This window comes from Lactuca virosa, chromosome 5 (genome assembly GCF_052849685.1).
Source record: "Lactuca virosa cultivar CGN04683 chromosome 5, Lactuca_virosa_CGN04683_v6, whole genome shotgun sequence".
Taxonomy (NCBI): domain Eukaryota; kingdom Viridiplantae; phylum Streptophyta; class Magnoliopsida; order Asterales; family Asteraceae; genus Lactuca; species Lactuca virosa.
In genome coordinates this window covers 338,747,950-338,768,576 of record NC_136430.1, presented here as the reverse complement: position 1 = coordinate 338,768,576, position 20,627 = coordinate 338,747,950, and the positions used below count along the sequence as shown (strand labels likewise).

At 31.4% G+C, this 20,627-nt stretch overlaps 2 long non-coding RNA genes across 2 annotated transcripts; one reads left to right on the top strand and one right to left on the bottom strand.

The window, feature by feature from the left end:
• The first annotated feature begins 142 nt into the window (after positions 1–142).
• Positions 143–5,955, top strand: LOC145115813 (uncharacterized). The gene is made up of 3 exons (XR_013711713.1): positions 143–263; positions 1,136–1,255; positions 5,792–5,955. It is a non-coding gene; the product is annotated as an uncharacterized LOC145115813 (long non-coding RNA).
• Positions 5,956–18,743: 12,788 nt separating this feature from the next.
• LOC145116212 (uncharacterized) lies at positions 18,744–20,178 on the bottom strand. Its single transcript, XR_013711923.1, has 2 exons — positions 20,088–20,178; positions 18,744–19,922 (listed from the first exon to the last, which is right to left on the bottom strand). It is a non-coding gene; the product is annotated as an uncharacterized LOC145116212 (long non-coding RNA).
• Between the last annotated feature and the right edge of the window lie 449 nt (positions 20,179–20,627).

The following is a 20,627-nucleotide window of genomic DNA, read 5'->3' as shown; positions in this document are numbered from 1 at the left end:
ACTCTCATCAGTCATCGCTAGGATAAGCCTATTGTACATTTGACTTGATCCATTAAGCATCTCCTGGCTTATTGAAAAAAAATAATATTATTTTAATAAGTTTTTTACATTCGTGATGGAATGACTTTTTCAGATTGGAGTCCAAGAAACAGCGTTTCACAATTTCAGCCGGTGAGGTTACTGGTTTACTGGTGGGGGCGATTCTTCAAAATCTCTGCAGTCTCTCAAATAGATGAAGAAATCAAGCACAAGATTGCCGATCAGTAAAATTTCTTATACTTTAAAATGCATCATCATATACGCATTAAACCAGACGATTCTTTTAAAAGCATTCCTCAATACCTGGAAAATGCACTAAAACTCCACATATATAACAAATATGTACACATAAAGAATAAAAGAAACATGAATCTAGCCCTAAATCCTAACTTTTATGTTTTACACTGAAAACCCTAATTCCATCATACACCCAACAATGCTGTTCCGTTTCGTACAAAATCTCAAAACCCTAACAAAGATGATGGAAATACTAGGTCCACAGCGAGGGTTTGTGTTGAAGCTGAAGCATTATAAGTATGGTTCTAAAATCCATGGTATATGAAAAGAATCAGTCCATAGTTCTGAATAACTTTTTCATTTACATATATCTGTTTAGTTCTAATGTACCCCACTGTCTTAATTATGGTGATTATCATGAATGGCATAGATAAAGCTTTTTGTTTCATGTGTACTTTGCTGTCTATGCCTTTTTCACTGGTAATAGTTTAGTTCATCAATTGTAAACCTTGCATGCTATTTTACAATTCATTGATCACCAAATTTAAGGTTGTTTACATTAAGAAAAATCTAGTCAATTCATACAGCATCTAATTTACTTATGCACAACTGACATCTAATGTTGCTTGCATGTGCTTCTTGAGTCTGCTTTTCTACCAATATTCTAAACATGCCTTTTGTATATACTCTATAGCAGTATTTGAGGAATATTCTCTCACAAAAAATCTTGTATGTCTCCTAATAGGTCATGTGTTTGCATTAAGTATATATTTTCATGGTAATAAATCTGATGTATATGATAAGATTTATATCATCTTGTTATTGCTCAAACTGAAAGTACTTTTATCCCTGTCTGTAGGTAAGGTTACAGACTTACAGTTACATACATGCAGGAAGCATCAAAGACCATGGTGTCTACCAAGATAACAAAAATGTAGGCTTTTGAGCATGTGTAAGAAGAAGAGAACTCAAAATCAAGGTACTTTCACTTTCCTATGTCATCATGAATTGTGGCCCAAAAATGTCTTTCAATTTTCGACAACGTGTAGCCTCATTATCTATTTATCTTTTGTCTTTAGGTTATTTCATGACAAAAGCAACTCAATTTTGTTTGTTTCTTGCATCTTATATAAAATATGAGAATATTTTGGGGATGTTGAATGGGCATTGTGCTATGTACCCTGGAGAAGTTGAAAGGGCACCATTTTTATCTCTTTTTTACAAAATTTTATCCCAAACAAGTTGCTTTTTTCGGTTCAAGTGCTCAAATCCCCATGCTTTGATAAATAGAAAAATCCATTTGATTGATTGAACAACTAGTTTGCTTAATTTCGTATGCACAAGCAACATGTTGCATGTTGCCTTTTTAAAAAAAAAGCTTGCATGCTATGCAGAATGTTGATTGTAACTGTCAAATCATCTATATATATATATATATATATATATATATATATATATATATATATATATATATATATATATATGTTGTATTTTATTTTTATTTTGTATTGTACTACTATTCTATCATGATGATTTTGGTATTTGGTTGAAGTGCGGCTTAATCTGTTGGACAGATGTTGTCAGGTATCACTGGACACCTGGTAGGGGGGGGGGTATATAAATAGGCATAGTATTAAATAATGTTTTCTCCCAAGGCCAACACATAGTATGATACTAATAAATGAATTATTTCAGAAATAATGTTGGGTGTATAACAATTAAAGAAACGTATGATGTTTTGTTTCCGATTTCTATGATTTTGTGATTCTTTCAAAATTCAAATCCTGGGATTGAACTGACTTTTACTTGTGCTTCCTATTTTTAGAAAGGATCTGATTCCATGCGATAGCCTTTGAATACTTCACATGGGGTACACATGACCTTCCATCTAAACATGATGTTTGCTACAAAAATATCTGTAACAAAAAAAACAATATAAGAATAATCAAATATTTAACAACTCAATCCCCCATGCCAGCTTACATGGATGACTAAGCAGAGGCATAAGCTGTTCGTTTTAATATAAAATCAAATTATGATAATTTCTAGATTATGTAAGCATGTGGATTAAAAAGAAACAATACTTAATATTATTTTGATACAGATACAGAGACTCTAAATTATGAAGGATTCGTGTAATTATACCTAATTGATCTCAATATCTTTGGTTGAAGAGCAGCTTGATTGTAACACCATAATCTAGTTAGGATTAATACTTTAAGCCCAATTTCATGCAATAACTGATATATACATATTACTTCACAAACATATTGCGCCACAAATCGGATAAAATCTATCTAGTTTGCCTGTGGATTAGCAAACACGATTACTCTGATTGTGTGAACCATGTGTTCTTAATTTTTCTTCGCAGATTTATTGTTGTGTTTATTGCATCTCTATTCTCTAATCCTATCAATAACCTTCTATTGATCACATCACCAAAACATATAATGTTATTATATCGATGATTGCTATACAATATGTCACATCATGGAGCTATTTTTAAGTAACATAAGATCTGTTATAATGTGATGAGTTACTATAAGATAATTTAGCTCCCTAACCAATCTTCTATATGCTTTAGGATCATCCAACAATTCACTATCATTTTTCAGTTGTGAATTAGGAACCATTGGAGTGTTGTTTGGCTCTCAATTTTCATGTACCTGCTTTTTAATAAAGTTTGCTGTTTGAAGTTGAAGAAAGAATTAAATTGCCAAAGTGCTCTATCTCTGTAAATTGCAATATAAAATAAAAAAGAATTTGTATAGACTAAGAGTAGGACTCCCACTCTATCAGACAAAGCTAAGCATGAGACAGGCTTCAAAGGCTTTGACCACATGAGAAAAAGTGTCGGAATAATCTACACACACACACACACACACACTTTTCATTTTGGTGGTTGGTTATAACTAACTAAACTACCATAACTAACTTCTATATAACCGACATTCTAAAAGTCTAGATTACCCTTCAACATCAAGAGATTCCACAAAAGAACAAGATGAATAAGACAAATGGCATAAGAAAATGAGATGATGGAATAGTTAGGGTAAGTACATTGTCTTTTACCTTTGTAACTGCAATATTAAGAAGATCATGATTACTGGTGTGCTACCAATAATGAATCTTCTGATTTCTGAGACTGTCATCCAGATTTTGAGTTACTCAGATCTGACATGCCACCAACATTGTATAGTATGACTATGAAATTCTTGTGTTTTGTAAGATTCACAATTATGAAACTTTATGACATTGTCATTCTCACATGCGACTCTAACTCACCTCAACATCTGAATTTGCAATGGTAAAACCAAGTCATATTTGTTTGTTTATTACTTTAAAATCATAGTTTCATATATATATATATATATATATATATATATATATATATATATATATATATATATATATATATATATATTAACATGTGATATTGGATGAGTATGAAATGTACCCTGGAGAAGTCGAAAGGGCATTGTTATCATTTAACACATTTTATATATAATGCCACTTAAATCAAGGGATCTCCTGACTCCTATATTGTTTTTAACTAAAAAAATAAAACCTGGTTGCATCATGAAAAAGGAACTCAAATTCTGCATTTTTCTTGGCATGTGTCTGTTTTTCTTTCGGCTTAATTTCATGATAGTATGAGGCAAATTTTGTATCTGAGTTATTGTATGAGAAGTTTTTGGGCATATTGGATGGGTGGGAGTGGGACACTATTTAATGTGCCCTGTAATCGTTTTTTACATAATATAAAATGAGGTTATTTACAAATATAAAAAAGTAACATATGGTTGATTCATGGAACTAGTTTGCTTATATACATACATATGCATTAGACCATTGTTTATTTCTGAATGGTTGCATGTTCTTCTAAAAATGGCTATTTATATAGATTCTAGTATTTGAGGAATATTCCCTCACATTCTTGTATCATCACACAATTGTTCTCTTTCATAGTTCATAAAATTAATGTTGGGGGACACTACGTTGTGGGCATGGTAGGTTTTTTTTTTTGGTAGAAGCCTCCAAAAGAGCTGCATAGGTAGGTGATCATATAAATCATATATATGTAGTTATACTATTCATTTAAGATTAAGACTATGTTTGGCTTGCCAAAGCTAGCTTGTTTTTCAAGCTTTTTTAGGTTATCATATTTGGGCAAGTCAAAAAGTAGCTTATAAGTTAGCATTTTAAAAACTACTTAGATTAGCATTTCAATGGACTTTTTGAATTTCTCTTGAATTTTTCCAAATATTCTGATTAAAACCATTAATCCAATTTTTGATGATTATACTAAACCTCATAATTTTATTTACATGTATTTTGTCTTATGAAAATTAGTTATTTAACTTTGATCTTAACTTCATAATAACTCTTGTAGGGCACCTTAAAAAAACACATAAATTGATAGGAAACAAACGTAAATAATCAAAGAACTGTTATTTATTACTTGCTTTAATTTAATAAAATATATTACTGTGTTTGTCTTATAATATTATATCATTTTTTAATAATAATAAGCCCTTTTTTGTCCTTATGTATTTCCCAGCTAGTTTTTATCAAACTTCATTTTTTACTTTTTACCAGCTAGTTTGCCAAACATAACCTAAAATAATCTCTTATATAGATAGACAACAACAATAAATTATATTTTTCCGCTAGACATGTTTTTTTAAATAAATGATCATGGGTGGTTATTAAATAAAGCAATTAATGTGGTGTGGCTTGTGCTTCCCATGATATATATATATATATATATATATATATATATATATATATATATATATATATGATTCTGTAGTCTCCCAAATCCTGGGAATGAAAACTACTTTTGACTTGTTTTTCTATTTCTAGAAAAAAGACGCTATTTTTTAGGTGTTCACATGAGCTACAGGTGGATGTGGGCCCCATGTCTCCTGCTAGCCGCAGCAAAACCCATCCATGTTTGACTCTGTCCATATCTCATGGTGAATATAACATTAACAAGAATATGTTTAAAACATAAAATCTTTCTTTCCTTGTTACTCATGAAAAAGTTGTTTTGAATTTGATTTTCATTAATGCCTCATTTCTTGCATCTTCAGATGCAAATATTCTGTTTATTGTTTGAACTTATCATCTTGCCCCTTAAGTTGCAAGGGAACATAGCAAGCAACTTGAATGATTCAACTTAATTAGTGATTACCAATATGAACCAACACTAATTCTTTTTTTTTTTTTAGTTTGACAATATATGCTATGGGATTTGCAGAAAATGGGGTTGATTCTTGACTTCTGTATTATTATTATTATTATTTATTTATTTATTACCTCCACTGTTGTCTGGTCTAATTCGTGGCCCTGGACATGCCACAAGGTACGAGGTGGTATTTCTGAGTTTGTGGCTCATATTTGGTCAATCAACACTTTTCATTTTTTAATTGCAAAGTTTCTCTCTTATTTAATTATTTTATCATATGAAGATGTGAATCATGTGGTTGATGTTTGCATTATATTATGGCAGGAAGCTGAGGTGGACAAAGTCAGGCCAACACATGAAAAAGGGACCACAAAATCCGGGTAATTAATTTGAATTTCTCTTTCCATGTCATCATTAATTTTGCTGTTTCATCTTGATACGTGTATAGCCTTGCTTAAACCATTTCATTTCATTACAAAACTAAGAGAATTTTGCTTCTTTATTATATCTTATTTATCTGAATTAGGTTATCAAACTTTTTTATATTTTAAGTCATTGACACTTAGGCAATTCTTTGACCAAGTCTATATATTTTTTTCACAAGTACTTTTAGTTAAATTCAAGTATTACAATGTATTTTTTTCTTACATAACCAGCTCATAATATTAATAGGTTTCATCACAAACATTTTCTCTTCCCCAGCTTGATATTTGGTGACTCAAACTTTTTCTAGTGGATTCAACTTTAACTTATCTAAATCAAAATGACTGAATGCGTTAGTCTCATTCTGTGATATTTTTGGAATTCAAATTAAAAACAAATATGCATCAACAAACACATGTTATATTGCGCAAAATGAGGCTCTTTACAGATATAAAAAAAATGTAACATCTGCTTGATTCATAGAACTAGTTTCATTATATACATATAACGTATAAAATAATAATGAGTTGACGCCTGTCATCTGCATTGTTTTTATACATATACATATATTAAATTAGGAATTGTGATGATTCTGTAGTCTGCAAAATCCTGGGAATGAAGTAATGAGTGACTATTGACTTGTTTTTTTTTCTAAATATGGAAAAGAAAGTATTTTTTAGGTGTTCACATCACATCACATGGGCTACATATGGCCCCCATGCGGCCATGTCCCTCCTGCTAGCCGCAAAAAGAAATTTATGGTCATGTTTGACTCTGTCTCAAAGTGAATATTACAATAATATTAAACTTACTGGAAACAAATAATATTAAGTTATTAACCACTGAATCATATGCAAAATATAAAATCTTTCCTTCCTTCCTTGTTACTTGTTACTTATCACTTATTAGTGATGAAGAAGTTGTTTTGATTGATTAATTAATGGTTCTTAATTTTCTGTTTATTGTTTGAAGTTACCATCATCCCCCTTAAAGCTGCTCCAGGAAAACATGATTTTGACCCTGAAGATGTGAGTCATGTCATGTGGTGGGTGATGTTTGCTAAGGGTGTTGATTGGATAATTTTTTCGGGTTTCGGGTTTTTCATGTTAAAAAAAATACCCATTATCCGACCCAAATTAAATTCGGGTAGTGGGTCGGGTTTGGGTAATTTAGGTATTACCCGTAATACATAATTTTTTTTTGAATGTCACCTGAAAATAAATTTAATGAAATAAATATGTCGTGCTCTATTAGTCTTGTTTATATAAACAAACGAGACATAAACGAAGTTACTTAAACTTTGAACATTGAGATTTTTTAGTCAATAATATTTGAGATAGCTTAATCTAATCTAATAAGATGTTAAAAAAACAAATACTTAAAGATCTTAGTTTAAAAGTTTAAAATGTTTAAGATAATTGTAGCCATAAGTTTTTAAGTTTCGTCGAGATAATGAGTTTGTTAGTTGCAATAAAAAGTTTAAAAACTATAATCTAGAAAACAGTTAAGTTTTAAAGAACATGGCGACATATAAACAATTGATTTTAATATTGTTGGTGCTATACTGCAATATCAAAAGAGATTCATATTTTACAATAATGATAGTTAGTTTAAGCGTGACCAAATACCTGCTACAGAGTACAAGCTATGCAATTTTTTTTTTTTTTAAATAATTCGGGTAATTCGGGTATACCCAAAACCCAACAAACATACCCGACCTGAAAAAAATCAGGTTACCTGAGTACCCGGAAAAATTAACCCGATACTCGAAAAAATCGGGCGGGTAATTCGGGTATCGAATATTTTTGACAGGGCTAATGTTAAGTACAACTCAACCCACCAACCCAACCCAAAATTAGTAGGTTGGGTTGAAATTTTCAACCCATTTAAGTTAAATGGGTCAACCTTTCTAACCCATTTAATTAAATAGGTTGGATCGTGTAAAAATTATCAACCCGTTTTCAACCCACCAACTCATTTAACGTTAATTTATATTTAATTTAATAATTATTTAAATTACAATGTTCGTATTATTATTATTTATGTTTTAAAAAAATGGAACCCTAATTTTTATCTTTTTTTTCTTGGCACCGACAATACTAGCCTCTCTCCAAAACCACTTACAAATTACATATCTTTAATGTTATTTGAACAATTTCTTTGTATATGTGAATTGAGATTGTGTTTTTTTCGTACTTTGAAATTTTATTTAAGTCTATAACTAATTTAAGTGATGTAATCTTTAGTTAATTTATTTATTTAGTTATATTTTACATGGGTCGACCCAAGTTTAACCTATTTATTTAATAACTTGGGTTAGAAACTATATAAATAGGTCAATCCGGTGACAACTCATTTATTGGAAAGGTTGGATTGGGTTGAAATTATCAACTCATCTAAATAAACAGGTTCAACCCAATTAATAAATGAGTTGAACTCGAAACCAACCTAAGTCGATCCATTGTCAGCCCTAACCACAGGGTATGATCAAGAATCATCTTTTATTTTTTGAGTGTCACGTCAGTTTTTCCTTACTCTTTTTTCACTCATTAAAATGCAGAAAATAGTCACATTTCACTATTTTTCACTTTTTTTTTAAATAAAAATAATTGTTTTTTTAAGATTTATAATTCAAAAAATAAATATAATATTTTTAAAAATGATTAATAAACACAAAAGTTAATTAAAATAAAAATACTTCATTACTTAAAATAAAAGTTACATAAAAACAAACCAAGATTAAAAAAAACCAAGATTTAAGAAAACACAACCTAGATTTAAAAAAAAAAACAAAACAATCTACGAGACATATTTTTTCATGATCTTGTCTTCTTCAAAACTAGCTCGATGGTTGGTCTCGAAAGATGACTGGTGTTTTCCATAAAAAACTTTATATCCTCAATTTTTTTTCCTTTTCGCACGCTCTTTTTTTGGCTTCTTTTTCTTTGTCGAATGACAAACGTTTAGCGAAATGCAGATTGTATTGGTCAAATGTCACCGTCATTTTCCGTATTTCGTCTGCATCCACGTTGAAATCCAATGCATCGGAAGAAGTGCCCTTCCCCTTCTGTTTTGCTTTGTCCCTACCCATCGGTCGGACAATTTCTTCTAGCTCGAGTTCATCTCCCTCATTTAAATCTATCACGGTACGAGCATCAGAAGAAGTTGTGTATCCATTGAGCCCGTTTTTGTTCTTTTTGATTGTCCTCCTTTTAGTATATTGTGTCGTTTGTATTTTTTTCACCTTGGACTAAGAATTAACAATTTCCAACACTTGTGCGACTTGAATGTCTTTTCCGTTTCCTCGTGAAAAAATGCAAAGCCTCTTGAAGAATTTCTTCATCTCCTTGACCTCCTTTAGGTATTTAGGTTGTTGTACAACCCGTTTATTTTTTAAACGACTTTTGCTATTTCTCGAAACTTTGAATTAAGTTGGTGTTTGGTACGATACTCTTTATCTCCTTTACCCAACTCCGTGCAAAATCTCTCAAGAATGTGAATCCAATAATGATCTCCCGGTTGTGCATTTCCCTTCGTTGAATCCTCCGAAATGTCAACCTAAGCTTTTGTCAACCCAAGCTCTTCTTGGGGAGTCCATGCTATCGGCCTCTACCTTGTAGTCTCTTGCACCGATTGTTTTCCTTTGCGGCGTGGTGGGGGTGGGGGTGTGAGTTTCTCGTACAATTTCGTCCTCTGACTCATCGAGGCTTTAGTATTTTGGTTGAGAGTGAAAAGGTGGTGTTTGACTTTGGTTTTGAGATTGATGGAGTGGGGTTTGACTTTAGGGTTGATTTGGTGTAAGTTGATCGGGAAAAACGACAAAGTTGGTGAACATATTTGGAGTAACATTTGACACTTGCACGAGGTAGAATTACCTAACATTTTGGTATTTAAATTGTGAAGGAGATTGAATGGGGGCATCAAGTTGAGACGATAAACCCATTGAGATGAATCGATGGTGAAAATGTTTCGAATTGGGGTACTTGAACTAGAAACATTGTTTTTTTCCCCTTTCGATTAGAGTTTGTAGTTGGATTGTTGGGATTCATTTTTTTTTTAAGAAAATAGAGAGAAATTGATAGAATGTATGAATATGAAGGTGAAAGTAATGAGATATTTATAGATGTGTAAAATGGTAAAAAAAACATATATATACATATTTTTCAAAATCTAGCATTTATTAGGGAAAAAAAGTAAATATTTGAAAAACAATTGTTGCCAACGGACATTAGAAAAAAAAGCCGACGAATCAAATGAAGAGAGAGGAGGAGGGGAAGCCTCCCCTCACTCGATCCCCGCATTGCAATTCCCGCACCCTCGATATTGTGTTCCGAGGTGCGGGAAAGGTTCCTGCTCATCCTTCTCACTACAATCCATGTGGTCTTATGGGATGTAGCCGACGTGGCCAACATGAAGTGCACACGTGAAAAAGGGTCCTCAAAATCGGGGCGTTTTTTTTTTCAATGACTTAATACATATGAAAAAGCAATTCAATGATTTATATTATTTAGTATAGTATAAACAGAAAAACACATTGATATTCTATGATTTTAACCATGTCTAGATTATTTATTGTATGAATAATGTCTGAGGATATTGAATGGATGTGCTATGTACCCTAGAGAGGTCGAAAGGGCATATCATTGTGAGCTTATAAATAGTTTATTTCTCAAGTTGTTTCTGCTGAAATTGAGGTGCTATGCAATCACATGTAGGATTGTAGGTGTCTGACTATTTGATTGTTTTAATGTTTTGCATACATTGTAATTCAAAAATGTTTAGCTGCTTACTTATATAGTAAGAAATTGACCGTCTAACATGTCCTACATGTCCTACGGTAATGGCAATTAACATTTTAGAGACGATGATTGTAGAAACTACTTAACTATTATGAAAATGTTGTTCAAGAAGTTCAAATTTACTTAAATTAAAAAAATATCCTCTAACTAAGCAATTGAGTTTATTTACATCAAAACCCCACAAATAAAGTGAAGATTTAAAAGAAAAATACATTTGATTATATTTGTTTGATGGTCAAAAAAATTCAACAGAAAATGACAATCATATTGACAATTTTTTCTAAAAACAATCAACTTTAGTTCAATCATCAAAATAACCATCAATTTTGCATATGATATCTGTGAAATTGGGAGTCATGCAAAATGATAATGTTATCAGCAAAAAAACAATTTTTCAGATGTTATCTGCAAACTGAAGTGATAGTGGCTGGTGACATGTGAAATGATCAATAAACGTGACATCCTTTTTTAGTTCAATTACTATATAAAGTGCTTTAATTTTAATGTTTTTGTATTCATTGTAAAATGACCTCGTTTGAAGTTGGTGTTTGATATTATGAAGAGGAAGGTTGTTATATTTGTTATGATATAAACTCATTTCATGGTGGCACGAATGAACCTCAATTAGCTAAAGATATTTGGTTAATGTTATCGTTTTTCAATAAAATGTATAATTTTATACATTAATATCGTATATAGTTCATATTTATTATGTTTGTTTATTTTTTTTTTATATTCAAGTAAAAAAAAAAATTTTACTTGAAATTCTGAAATTATTCATCGGATTTCAGATTAGTTTTTGAAATTTCGGAGTTTTAATTTTTCAAAATCCGAAAATTCAGTCTAGAATCCGAAATATGTATTTTTATATTAGAAAGGTGTTTTTTTTTTCCGGAATTAGTTAATTTTTCAAAATCCGAAAATTCAGTCTAGAATCCGAAATATGTATTTTTTATATCAGAAAGGTGTTTTTTTTTTTCCGGAATTAGCAATTCATACAAAATGATTATTTTTTGTTAAAAACAAATTTGTTGTGTTATTTCTTAACCTTAACCTTTATTTTTATTAAATAATTTAAAACCAAATAAGAGAAATTGTTATCACGTCATTTTCTGAAAACGACCTTTCAGAATTCAGAACCCTAAGAATGTTTTTGGGATGTTTGGGGATCTATTACGATTTACGATTGAAAGCGAGGAATTCACTCAGGGATATATCCAGATTCTAGGGCATACCAAGTAGAATAATGTGAGTGCCTTGTTTAAACTCCAAGCAGTTGATAGTGCATTAGTACTCCTTGAATAAAAGCACGATTCGGAGATACAAGAAATCTAGGGCACCAAATGAGATGATTCGACTTTTTCTCCTTTGAAGCGGACCACCCAAGGTTGGAGCGTCGAATCGTGGGGCAACTCAATTTCGGAGTGCTCAAATCCTAATTCATCACCACTCGTCAGTGAACTGGAGCCAACATGATTCCTCTGGTGGCAATCGCAATGCAACAGTATAGCAGAAGCAGTGAACTGCAAAACCTAAACGATCATGATTCACGAGAGACAGAATAAATTAACCATTGAAGCGGCTGTTAAACGAGACACGAAGCAGAGAGGTACAAACGTGATTTCTCTTGTTTATTTCATATTTTTTGTCTTAGGATTTGTATATGAGTGATAGAAGAGGCAACATAAAAGCTTCCAGGTAGTTTTTCTGTCCATGTCATCATGAACTGTAGGCCCCACATGCCTTTTTCTTTACCCACGCATGAATCTGTTTGGTGCTACAGTCGTATAGTAGATGCATATAGTTCCTTATACTAGTAAGGAGTTAAAAGTTTTATTTTATACTCCAATGTTTCATGAATTAGAAACGTAATTATATTACCTGATCTTGGACATGCAACAGGTACAAAGTCATTCTATGCTTTTGCGTGCATTATTTCATTGCTTTTTATAATTTATATATATGAAATGTTTTTGCATGTTGGTTAAATCAAACTTGTCAAGATCGGGATCTTAACCAGGATCGTTTTATGTTTTGCAAGATCGTGATCGTAAGATCGGATCGAGATCTTAAGATCCTACCAAAATGAACTCATCTGCAAATTTGCTTGTAAGGTATTGAGTGTGCAACATATATAATAGTTTGATGTTGATTAAGACGTCAATATGAAGTTAACTTTAACTTTTTGAACATGAACCACAATTTTTGTTGTTTTAAAGCCTAAAATTAGGAAGAAAACATATTAATTGCAAAAAGAAATAAGATAATTATGATCATATACAACTAAAGGCTTAACATCACAAAAGGAGTATCATGAATGTGACATATCAATGAAACTCTATGAGGCTTCTTCAAACCTACAATATTCGATTTTAAGATGAAAGACGAATTTTTGAGTGTCAACTATATAATAAAACTCGAGAGGTGGGATCGGATCGTGCTAAGATCTTAAGATCCTAGCCGGGATCTTAAGATCCCACTATAGATTTTGCTTCAGATAGATTCTACTGAGATCGGGATCGTTTTTGGCTTGTAGGATCTTAAAATCTTAAGATCTTAAGATCAAGATCGGGATCTTAACAACCATGGGTTAAATGGGTGGGGGCTGACCCTGGAGAAGTGGAAAGGGCACCAATATATGCTATCATTTTGTACATAATTTAATGAGGATGAGTGGGTCAATATTTCAGGTAATTCTGTTATGTTTTAAAAAATAAAATATGTTTGTCCCTTTTTATAGGTAGGTTAGTTACATGCATGCATCAATGCATAAAGCATCTAACAACATGCTGTCTACCAAGAGTATAAACATGTAGAATCAAAATCCAGGTAATGTCATTACTCATCATGATTCATGCATGTATTGTGAGAGACTATAGCCTCAATATCCGTTTGTCTTTCCCCTTGAGGCAATCAAGCAAGGTATTTCATGACAAAAGCAAATCAATTTGTTTGTTTATTTTTTTGTATTTAATGTATAGTATGAGGAACTTTTGGGGTTGTTGAATGGGTATTATGCTATGTACCCTAGAGAAGTTGAAAGGGCACCATTCGTTGTTATGATGTTATCTCTTTTCACATAATATAATCCCAACTCCCAAGTTGAAGTAGGTGTTGTGTCGCCTTATCTGGTTGAAGTGCTCAAATCTCAATGCTTTTAATAAACAGAAAAAATCCGGTCAATTGATTGAACAGCAATTAGTTTGCTTATTTAGGTATGCACAAGTCATGACATGTTGCATGTTGCACTTTTATCCAAAGTCTGCATGTTATGCTGTAAATGGTTTCATATAACACTTTACCCATCTATTGTCTATATATATATATTATTTCCCAAACAATGCCTACTTTATATGTGGCACATCGTATTCATATGTGGGGAATTGTCCATGTACTAATGAGTGTCATTGTCACATCTTCAAATAATGTTTATCATGGGAGGGTGATATGTAATTGTGTATATATATATATATATATATATATATATATATATATATATATATATATATATATATATATATATATATATATATATATATATAGGGCTGAGTTATGGTGCTAACCAAAAGATTTGTGAGAACTTGCAAAGTCATAATCAACTCATCATTTTTCAACACCAAAAACACCAATCTTCTCCAGATGGTGCGTCTAAGCCATATCTTGGCTAAAAAAAGATTTGACAAGGTTTTTTTTTATTTATTTTTGAAATTTGCATGTATGCACAATCAGCAGTCCATATGACTGCTATATGACTGCTGATGAGCACAATCAGCAGTCATATGGACTGCCGATGAGCACAATCAGCAGTCATATGACTGCCGATTGTGCTCATCAGCATTCCGTACAACTGTTGATTTTGCTCATCAGCAGTCATACAAAAAACCAAAAAAAAAAAAATCGTCAAATCTTTTTTTAAGCCTAGATATGGTTTAGACGCACAATTTGGAGAAGATTGGTGTTTTTGGTGTTGAAAAATGATGAACTGATTATGAGTTCGCAAGTTCTCAAAAATCTTTTGGTTCTCAACAGAACCCGACTTATATATATATATATATATATATATATATATATATATATATATATATATAAGATTATTTATTATTAAACTCTTCACAACTTATTAGGCTAGAGGGAGTGGTAGCATGTCAATTTCATTGTTAGGCTATTTCACGTCAAGAAAGCGTTTTTTGGGCCATTCTCTTGAATAAAAGTGTAATTTTGAGCCTAAACCAAGAAAATGATTAAGATTTGGGTCCGACCTAATTAGGAAAACGTTCAATCGATTTTTTTTCTGTATACCATGACATGATGCGTTTGTCTTCCCTGCGAAGTTCCAAAATCTCGATCTTTCTAAATCGACGACTTCTGATTTCCCTCCCTGCATAACAACTTCGGACTTGCACTCACTCCTCAACTCACCATCGACTTTCACAGCCCAATCCACTCATAATTGATTTTTTTTCGTATACAAAGACATTGCAACTTCCATTGAAAATAGCTATGTGTATTCTTGCTAATTGCATTGAAGACTTGAAGTATTGTAGTATGATTAACTAGAGCTGGCAATTGGTCGATCTGGGTTGGGTTCGGGTTCAACCCAACCCAACTTGTTTATTTAAATGAGTTGATATTTCCAACCCAATCCAACCTTTCAGATAAATGGGTTGTCACCGGGTTGACCTGTTAATGTAGTTTCCAACCCAATCTATTAAATAAATGAGTTAAACTTGGGTTGACCCATTTAAAATAAATATAAATTAATTAATTAACTAAAGATTACGCCACTTAAATAGTTGTAGACTTAAATAAAATTTCAAAGTATGTCAAAAGCATAATCCCAATTCAAGTATATAAAGAAATTGTTCAAATAACATTAAAGATATGTAAATTATAAGTGATTTTGGAGAGTGACTAGTGTTGTGGAAGCCAAGAAAAAAAGATAGGAATTAGGATTCCATTTTTTAAAACATAAATAATAATACGAACATTGTAATTTATAAACTAATACTCAGATTAATATATGATAGTATTTAAATAATTATTAAATTAAATATAAATTAAAGTTAAATAGGTTGGTGGGTTGAAAATGGGTTGATAATTTTTACCCGACCCAACCTGTTTAATTAAACGGGTTAGACGGGTTGACCAATTTAACTTAAATGGGTTGAAAATCTCAACCCAACCTGCTAATTTTGGGTTGGGTTCGGGTTGGATCGGTTTTTGCCAACTCTATGATTAACTGACATTGCTTAAACTAGGTATGATTAACTGTCACATTGCTTAATCACTTTATCTGTTAACTGTGATTGTGCTGAAGTATAATTAACAGGGCTAAGTATTTCTTATGTTGCCTTGTTGATTATGTTGAATTATGATTAACTGTGACATTAGTAACATGCCTAAGTTTATGATATGTGAATATGATTAACTGATTATGATATGTCAAGTGTGATTAGTTGTAGGTATTGTAATTTATGTTATGTTTTTATATAATTTATGATATTAATTCTATATAGTATATAATACTTTAATATATAAATTCTACACAATCTAAAAAACCGATATACCATCGCAAGAACACCGCGAGAACCGCAATTTCAGATTGCGACCGATGGCTGCTATTAGATTTTTAATCGTGATAAGTGCATAGATAATTACTCACAACTTGGCTTCCCTCAAAGTTGTCCATAGTGAAAAGTCAATTCATTACTTTAAACAAAGGTTTTTCATTTGAGTTTTTGGTAAGCTCATTTCTTTCCATTGAGGATAATATATGGGGTTGAAGAATTACCATATTTGGGTTTAAAACTGTGAATTACAAGAGCTATAATTATTTATGAAGACTTGTCTTATTACTTAGTAACATGTACAAATATATATAGTTGTAACTATGAAAGATTCTTATGCTTACTTACCTAGTTGATCTCCTATAATTTCGTTAATTTTGACAACATCTACAAATGTAATTGTGATTAATTCATTACACCCCCTTAAGTTTGAGCATAGACATTGATTATACCCAACTTGTTACAAATGTACTTAATCTGGACCATTAAGAGCCTTAGTGAAGATATCTATAAGTTCTAAATTGAATCCTATCATGAACAAAGTGAATTAATTTATTCCATCATGTAAAACAAGATTTGCAGCTATTAGCAGAGTGACTTAATTGTAAAACCATGATTTAGTTGAAAGTAATTGGAAATAATACTATTTACGCCAAACTTCATGCAATAAAATATAAATGATATGCCATATCTTGGTATATTGATGATTGGCATACAATATTCTACGTTTGTGACAAGACATAAACAATGTTACAGATTATGTAATATATGGTCGAGTTACTCTAAGATAATTTATGGCTTGTTTGGTCGTGGGAAACTGTTTTAGTTACTCTGAGTTTTCATTTTTATTTCAGAAAAAAAATTGTTTGGATGTGTATTATTTTATCGGTTTTCATTTTTTATAGTTTTTGTTATTTTAAATAATACGATATTTAACATATTGACATAAAATGAAATACAAATTTAATATAAAAATCAACAGAAAATTCATCTTAACCGGTCATATCCAAATGTAAACCCTTCGGAACCACGTTCAAACCTTCTTCAAGGCTGTGAAGATTTTCATCGTCATATGTAGTGAATAAAGTGTCTGACCTATCCTCCATTCGTAATTCGTATGCAATTAAGCAATGCAAAACATGTATCCAGAATCAATATTTGATGCCTCAACAGATAGTTTGGTGATCCTTCAAAATGAGAATTAGGAACCATTGAAGTGTTGTGGGGTTTGGCTCCCAACTCCTATGTATCAACTAATAGATTGAGTACACATCCTTTTAAGAAAAATAAATACATTTCTTGCTTTGTATGACCACCACACTTAAGACGAAGAAAAGATGTTAATGCTTAAATGCCCGTAGTACTACTTCCTTCCTTCCTGTGATAACTACGTCATAATCAATATAAACCACAAGGGTCATAGCAATCATATATAAACCACAAGGGTCATACTAAAATTACATCTATGATATAATACCCATTGATTTGATTTACTCTTTATCATTCCAAAGATAATTAATATAAAGACTTACGAAGATTACATACTTGTCTATACTCCTCGTGAGCAACAAAAACATGTAATTGCTCTATATAGTTTTGTACTTGGAGATCACGATATGGGAAAACATCTTTTATAGAGACAATTAAATGGATAAGAGCTCTCCCCCTGTTAATTCATTTAAACTTGTTTTCTTTTGCCAAACCTTCTCCAATCATAAACTTTTTTAATAGTTTTTTTTTTCTTCTAAAAGTTAACTAATTTATCCTTATCTATATGGAATGCTTTATAAATCACCATCATCTAGCTTGTTGTTTTTTAGCATACATATATAGTTATATAAATACGATTCGGTAGACATTATCATGCATGTAGGTATAAAAAAATAAGAATATTATATGGTATTTGTGTTTTATTAGTATTTCATATTGATATCAATTTGATTGGTTTGAAAAATGTTTTTTTATTGGTATATTTGTACATAAAAGTTACTCAATTTTTTCAATAAAATAGATTAATTAGTAAAAAATTAAAAGATAAAAAATAAAAAATATTTTAATATGATTTGGGGGTAAAATAAAGTATTATTAAAGCAAAGGGGTCAAACTGTAAAATAGAAATCTAATGGGTTAACCATTTAATTTTTTATAAGTGGTTGAAGTAACCTTTAAAAACACAAGTTTCGAAATGGTAAAAACCTTTTCAATTGATTTTCCAAATATTGAAAGTTACCTTTAGAGATGCTTTTAAGTTAATTTGACATCAGTAGAAAAAGTATGGGAATTATCATGACTTTTACTGTGAATACCAATTTACATCCTTCTATCGTGCAAGTAAATCCACTAGATTTCATGTGTGATTAGTATCAAAAACATCCATTTCTTCTACCATTGAATCTCACCAACCGGGTTGTGAAAAGGCTTTAGAAACTATATTAGGAATAGTGGTAGAATCATGAGATTCCACAATAGAACAAGATGAAGAAGACATACAAGCATAAGAAATTACTAATGAAATATGATAGGTACATTCTATTTTACCTTTACAAGTGCAATATGAAGATAGTAATCATGATAGGATCAAGTAACCGGAGGAGACATGAAGGAAATTGATATGATGGCAATGAAGCAAGCTGCAGAAGACGTTCCTTTCCCCGAGTAAACTTTGTATTGGTGGTTTTGACAAACATGAAATTGAAAAAGCTGAAAAAGCATATGTTGTTGGTAGAACTGTGTAGAGAACAAGTGGTCATTCTCCATAGGATTATAAAGAGTAGTGTACAGACAAAGAAATGAATTTGCTCATGAAAGGTAGCATTTGCTAACACAATGTATTTTTTGAGATAATCTTTTGTAGCTTAGAGTATCCAAGAAAGACAAATGTCAATGACTTGGTGTCTAGCTTGGTGACACGAAGTCAAACATCATGAACAAAATAAGTGCTACCAAACATCATATGCTCAATATGAAAAAGTAACTTTGTTGGAAATCATATGATAAGGACTCTCTCCATTTAGAACATATAAGGGCATTTGGTTAATCACGAAACATGCTATGAAAGCTGCATCAACCACAATTGTTTTTAAGACGTTCATGTGAAAGAGAAGAGTTGTAGCAGTTTCAAGGAGATGCTTGTTTTTCCTTTCGGCTACCCCATTTTTGGAAAGGGTATCGACATAAGAGGATTCATGAAGATTAATGCCATTTGTTATTATATAAGTCTCCGAGAATAATTCTTTAGCATTATCGCAAAGTGTGGACACGAATATTAAACTAAGTGCTTTATTTCCACTCAAAAGGCAATAAATGGGTAAACAACTCGGAACGACTTTTCATCAAGTTAAGAGGTAGCTATAGAAAAGTTATAAACAATAGTAAAAAATATATAAAAATCCACGTGGAGACGTCACATGCATGACGAGGACCCCAAACATCAGAATGAGCTAACTCAAATGTAAAATTAATTTTTTTTATTAACTCTAGGAAAAGAATTCGAACAATGATGCTTGGCAAACTGGCACGACTCACAATCTATACAAGTAGAGAGGGATGACCATATTGGCAATGAACTTCAAAAGGAGCGAGAATGATTGAACAAGCAACATTGCCTCGATAGTGTGGTATATAGGGTCTTACATTCTTGCCAATAATCTTCTTCGTCAAAAGATCCTGAAAAACACAATAATAAAAAAAGAATGAGATAAAGAATCTAAAGGAACGAGTGATATATGACTCATAGACATGAGGTTAAATGCAATTAATTAGGTAGACTAAGGGCCAATGATAAATATATATAATGAAGGTGTTAGGTGTTGGTGTGACATTTTTCCTTACAAAGCATGAGAAGAGAACTCAAAATCTTGGGTAGCTTTATCCTTCACCGTGAATTATGAATCTTATGACATTGCCATTTTGAGTTTTTGACATGTGATGAGTTGCATGAACATACGAATTTATAATGGTTCATGGGTCATGGCAACTCAATCAAACCACTACAAGACAAATAACGTCATATTTGTTTGTCATTTATTTTAAATGATAGCTTAAGAAATATTTTGTCATGTTGAATGAGTATGCAATGTACCCTGAGGACACTGTTATCATTTTATACATATTGTAATGCCACACGATCATAAAACAACTAGACAAGGGTCAATTTTTTTTTATTTTTTTATTTTATATATTCTTGTGTTGGATTACCTGGGATTATGAAAACTGCATTATTGTCCTCCTAAAAATTTAACCACATATTTGATGAATTAAAACATATAATAATACATGGTCCTAGGCATGCCACAGGAACAAGCATCACACACTTTTATTATTATATTTAATCTTATCATGTGATTTAAATATGAAATGTCAGTCTTGTGG